Here is a 6,000-nt window from a genome sequence, read left to right as displayed (position 1 = left end):
CAAAATTAGCAACACTTCAGTTCCAGCCATAAAAAAAACACGAATACACACACAAACAAAGTAAAACAAGGCAAACAAACACAGGCATACGCTTCTAGAAATAAACAGCATGCAGATTATATACATATATACAGTACAATGCGCGGTGCATGCAACAGCACGTTAGGCAGTCCGTTCCAAAGTTCGATGGCGCGGCCTACTCGTCGGCCGTTCGGTCCCTCACTTCCTTCAGGGTGACCAGGCGGAGCTACAGTCGATGACGGCGGTCCCATGTCCTCAACGAGTTCATGAAAATCCAGCATCAATATGTCGGCTCCGCTCGACGACCCCGAAGAGTACCCGCCGCCCGATAGTTCCTCGCCCATAGTGGCAGATACTGGCGACGCGCTTGACCGGCTGCCGCCAGGCGCCGGCAATCCGGCACTCAAGAGCGCCGCAAACTCCGGGTTGGCCTCCGGGCGCCGGCGGCAAAGCTGCGCGAGGTCGCGGTCTAGGAGTTGGAGTTCACCCGCCGCCGGCAGCTCCGCCAGGCTCCGGCCTCCAACGGCAGCGCTCCTCTCAACCTGTTGCTCCGCCTTCTCCGCCTTCGCTCGCGGCTCCAGTTCGCGCCGGTGCACACGCCCTGTGCAGTGCGCCGGAAAATACACGGCCACCCGGCCCATGTCGCAGTAACCCACGCCGTCGGGCACTGGTAGGCGTGCTCCCGCTGCCGCCTGGTGGTGTTCCCTCACCGTGTGGCCGCGGAACGGCGGTGGCACGCAGTCCAGATCTTTGCACGCACGCAGGGTGCACGCAGGTGGCACGTGTCCTGGTCTTTACGCGGCGCTGGCCTTTCCAAGGGGCATCGCTGAAAAAGGTCAGCGGCGGCTCCCGGTCTTCCTGGCACGTCCATACGGCCAGGCTGCATCTTTTGGGGGCCGGACTGGCCTTGGACGGCGACGCCATTCCGGTAACCGGCAGTGCCGGACGCCCCTGTCGAAGTCGACGGATATTTGGTCGCCTCTTCTTCGCCTGTGACGCCGTCGCCCCACCGCTCAGCGCCCCGCTTACCTCCTGCGATGGTGCCATCTTCGACTCGTTGAGACGATTTCTCGACGCAGCAGCGGGAACCCCAGCAGGAAAGGGGCGCTGTCCTCCTCTTCCCCACTCATCAGCGCTGCCTTTGATCTTGGGCACGCGCACCTCACCACAGACAAACACCAGCACAGAAGCGGACATCGATCAGCGACAAAGGCCCGCTCATCAGAAGCGTCGCAAGGCGCCGTGGCTGGGGTCAAAGGATACACTTTTCACGCTCCACACCGCACCAACCAACCACTCCACACCGGCCGCACAAAACAGGCGCCGCGAGACACGGCTTCTTAACGAGCCAACCATCCACAGTCGGAACGGAAATGAGAAAAGGCGCGCAGTACAAACGACACCCAATCTATTGCTTCCAGAAGATAAGAGCAAGCACGAGCGGGCTGAAGTTTACCTATGTACAAGCCTGGTAAAAAAAAAAACTGAACGCCAACACAAAGTCATATTGACTATGTACACCCCGGAATGTTGGAAAGAAAACAGAACAAACAAACAGGAAGTGAAAGAGGCTAAAAGCGGACTAACACAAACAAATAAATAAATAGATAAACACACAAGGCTGGAACTGTGCATGCTGTAAAAAGAACAACAAAAAAAAGGAACACACCGTGCTTCAACCGGGTAGGGCCTGACGAGACAGCTCGCCATCTAGCTGAGGCTGCGTGCCTTCGGTTGCGGAAGTCCGCCGTCCGGCATCAATCACACCGGTGACCGTCGCCTCAGATTGGTCCGGTGCTCGGTACGCTTGCGTTCCGCAGCACCAGTTGTGCCTTTGCGCCTGCCTTTGATACCAATGGATACCGGCGCAAGCTCGTCAGACCGTGACGCTTAGGCCTTCAGGTCTGCGATGTGGGAACGGCTGGTTTTTTCCCGTAAGGGGATCCTCCAGAAGGTACGCGAGTGGAGACCAGACAGTGACCACTCGGAACTGACCAAGCGACATAGGAGCGAGCGAGGCTGAGAACCCCTTGCTCGCATCGCTAAGAACGTGGTTGCGCTTCAGGACAAGATCAACCACCGGAAAAGTCAGGCGGTGGTGCTTGCAGCCATACTGAACCTTCTGTTGGGCTCTGGCTGCCGCCAAACTCTGCCTTGCTGTGTTGAGAGCCCGAAGAAGTCGGTCTCGAAGCGTCGACGCGTAAGCAGAGCAGTCTGCCCGCGTCTGCGCATCCCCGAGCTGGCTCTGCACGACGTTTGACATCGGATTCGCCAGCTCCCTCCCTAAATTGAGGAAGGCGGTAGAGAAACTAGTTGAGCGATTCTGAGTTGTTCGAATGGCGGACGCGAACTCACTCAAATGGTGTGCCCAATCCTTTCAGCACAAGGCAAGGGCCGCCAGCGTTCGGTTGATTCGCTCGGTCAAGTTGGCCTGGGGATTGTAGGGTGAAGTGGTGTGGTGCTCGATTCCGAGGGAACGGCACGTGTTAAACACCCGAGCGGTGAAACAGGACGCATTGTCTGTGATCAGTCTTTCCGGAAAGCCGAACTGACAGAACACTTCTTCGAGTTTAGCGAGGACCGCTCGTGCTGACACTTTCCGAAGGGGGTAAACCTCGCCCCATTTGGAAAAATGGTCAGCGACTACCATCAGCTAAATCAACCCCTGCTTGCTCGTGGGGACAGGTCCCATCAAATCGCAGGTGGCTATCTGCCACGGACGCACGGTGTCAATCTGTTTCATGATTCCAGGCGGCTTGCCGTCCCGTGACTTCACCGCTTGACAGACATGGCAGGAACGGCAATGGCGGAAATTATCACGCTTCATGCAGGGCCACGTCACCGATTGACTCAGTTTTGCAAAAACTTTGGAGCCACTCATATGACCGCCCAGTGGTTCGTCATGCGAGAATCGCAACAGTGCGCCTCTCAGACTTTTGGGGATAACCACCTTGAACAGATGAATCGACTCGTCACCGGTGGCTATGTACTTCAGCACGAGCCCATCATTGTCCAGCAAATATGAATTCCCGGAGCTCGCCGCGACACACGCTGGCTTCTCCCCCCTGCGCCCGCTACAATAGCAGTAGCGTCACGGCGCTCCGTCTCCCTAAGACCATCGCTCACCTCGCAACAAAAGGGGTCATTTTGCTTTGCTTTTAGTAGCTCTTTCCGGCTGAACACGATTCCAGTCATCTCAGAGGGGAGCCTGGTCTCGTCCCCACTCAGGTTTGCAGCCAAAATTTCCGTTCGCGTCGGGACCTCCGAGGCGCTCACGAGGAGCTTTGCCTGTCGTCCGCTTTGCGAAAAGCTGCTTGCCTGGTTAGCGGAATGGGTTAACCGATTTGCGGGCTCCCCCTACTTGCCGCCCGGCGGCTGGTCCGTTGTTTCGCCCCCCCTCCCCGCTTACCGGCGTCATGCGCCGCTGGCGAGTGGGGCGCGCGATAGGGCATCACCTACCACGTTCTTGCCCCCCTTTCGATACTGCACCGAAAAGTCGTAATGCTGTATAAGGAGAGCCCAGCGCAGCAGCCGCATCAGCCAACTGAGCGGACTGTGGTCTGTCTGCACCACGAATTGCGTTCCGTCAAGGTAGACGTCGAATTTGCGCAGTACAACACGATGGCGAGGCACTCCTTCTCAGTCACAAAATAATTCATCTCCGAGGGCAGCAAGGAGTGGCTGGCAAAGGCCAGCGGTTGCAGTACGCCATCGAATTCCTGTAGGAGAACTGCTCCTAAACCCAGATCGCTCGCGTCAGTCTGGACTACGAACTATCTGTCCAGGTCGGGTAGCCTGAGCTGCGCTGTCTCGGCAATGGCACTATACAGGAGGCGAAAAGATCGCTCTTGCTCGGGCCCCCATCACCACGCGGCAGTCTTTCCCAAAAGCATGGTCAAGGGGGCCTGCACGCGGGAACAGGACGGGATGAACGGCCGATAAAAATTGGCCATTCCCAGAAAACGGCGGCGGCTGCGTACGTCTTTGGGCGCGGGAATTTCGATTATGGCTCGAAGTTTCTCCGCATCAGGCTCAATGGAGCCCTCGCCCAGCGTGAACCTTAGTAAATGAGCCCGGGTCCGCGCTATTTGGGCTTTCGCAGAATTCAAGGTCATCCCAGCAGCCCGTACCCTCTCGAGCACGTCGGCAATGTGGACTAAGTGCTCATCAAAGGTTCATGAATAAATCACGATATCGTCCAGGTAGCACATGGCGTGGTACCGTTTCGCTTCCCCCAGGACGCGGTCCTTGAGCCTCTGAAAAGTCGCAGAACCATTGCAGGGACCAGAGGGCATACGAGTGAACTCAAACAGCCCTTTGTGGCACGTGAACGCGGTCTTAAACGGTCACTGTCAGCCATCTGGATCTGTAGGTAACCTTTGGAGGCATCTAGCGTGCAAAAGTACCGCGCACTGCCCAGCTAGGTTTCCTACGATTGAGCTGATCGTCGGTAGCGGATAGGCATCCTTGCGAGTCAGCGCATTTAGACGGCGATAATCCAGAGACAAACGGTGGCTGCCATCTTTCTTAGGCACCAACACAACAGGAGACGCCCAGGCTCTGGACGAGCGACGGATAATGTCCGCCGACAGCATCTCATCCAGCAACCCATTAATCACCTGCCTTTTCGCAAGGTTGACGGGTCTAGGGTTGCACTTCAAAGGAAGCGCGTCTCCAGTGGGGATCTTGTGGCTCATTAAAGTGGTACAGCCAGGTTGATCCGTGAAGACCTCATCGTAATGACGCAATAGCGCTGTTAAACGAGCCTTCTGTGTGTCATCCAATGTTACTGCACAGGCGGCCAGCGGATGTGGTGCCTGGTCGTGCCGCGCCGCTCGGGCCGTAAGGGGAGGCTGAACGACGGAACGCTTGACACAAGGGCGTGGCCCTGGCCGCTGAGCGTGGCACTCTCCGAACGCCTTCACTGCGCAGGCAGATACTGACACCGGTGGGCTGATGAAAGGCTTCAGCCGGGAAAATGGTCCATCGCGATAGCCGCCATTCGCAATGTCCACCACAATCCCGGTTTCCGGTTTTCAGGAGAAAGTCCCGTCCGGGAATCATGGGCACACTGAGCCCTGGAAGATGGATGAAATGCATGCGTCTCGTACGCTCTCCTCCCTTACAGTCAACCTCGCGGCGCCATCCGAACGGGCTACGCCTTTCGAAAAGTTGAACGCCATATGGCAGTCCCGGAAGCGCACAGAGTGCTTTTGCAAGTGTGACAACACCTCTTCACTGAACAAGGAAGCGCTGGCTCCCGTATCCAGTAACGCCGAAAATTCGCTGCCAGCAAAGGTGAGCGGAAGAAACGGCGCGTGCGCACTAGGAAGGCAGCTTGCTCTGTACGCAGAGGGAATTAGCAGAGACTGGGCCGGTCGTCCCTTTATGACCCACCCCCGCCTCCGTTTCACTGCCTCACAGGAGGCCTGGCTACGGTGCGTTCTCTTACTAAGTAGCCCCTCTCTTGGCAGCGGAAACAGCGCACATGACCGAGAGCTTGGTCGCTGGACAATGGCGCCTCTCCTTGCCTGGGTTCGCCCGATGCGCGACCAAAGGCTCGGCCGAGTCGGGTTTCCCCCTCCGGTGTGCGTTCGAGCGCTTGGTGCCCCTCAGCACGCGGTTCGGAAAACTGCAGCGCAGGCTGCCCGTCTCCCGTACGGGTAGGGATGGAGAGTTCGCTCGCTCAACTCCCATGCTTCGTTTTGCTCGCTAGCAGCTGGAAAGGAAGGTTGTGGGGGTGGTCGCCGGTCAGGTAGGGGCACGGCCCCTCTCCATGCACAGCGTGGCTCAAGGGCCTCGCTTGCCGGCGGTGGCGGACGATAGGCGTGCGCGGCGAGAATGTCGCCTTGAATGCGCTTTGCCTCGGCGGCAAGCTCCTCCAAAGTCGCTGCAAGAGTTAGTTCGTGCGATGAAGGACCTGTTCTCAATCACCGATCCCAGAGCCTCGAACGAGGAGCGGTCGAAAGGAAGATCAGG

At 57.7% G+C, this 6,000-nt stretch overlaps 1 pseudogene; it reads right to left on the bottom strand.

Annotated features, from left to right (window-relative positions):
- Positions 1 to 5,407: 5,407 nt before the first annotated feature.
- The window catches only part of LOC149343414 (uncharacterized), a 61,211-nt pseudogene continuing 60,618 nt past the window's right edge, over positions 5,408 to 6,000 (bottom strand).

The sequence above is a fragment of the Amblyomma mixtum genome, chromosome 5 (genome assembly GCF_055824585.1).
Source record: "Amblyomma mixtum isolate Tamu chromosome 5, ASM5582458v1, whole genome shotgun sequence".
NCBI classification, from domain to species: Eukaryota; Metazoa; Arthropoda; class Arachnida; order Ixodida; family Ixodidae; genus Amblyomma; species Amblyomma mixtum.
The sequence above is the reverse complement of the archived record's forward strand: the minus strand, read 5'-3'. Positions and strand labels throughout refer to the sequence as shown.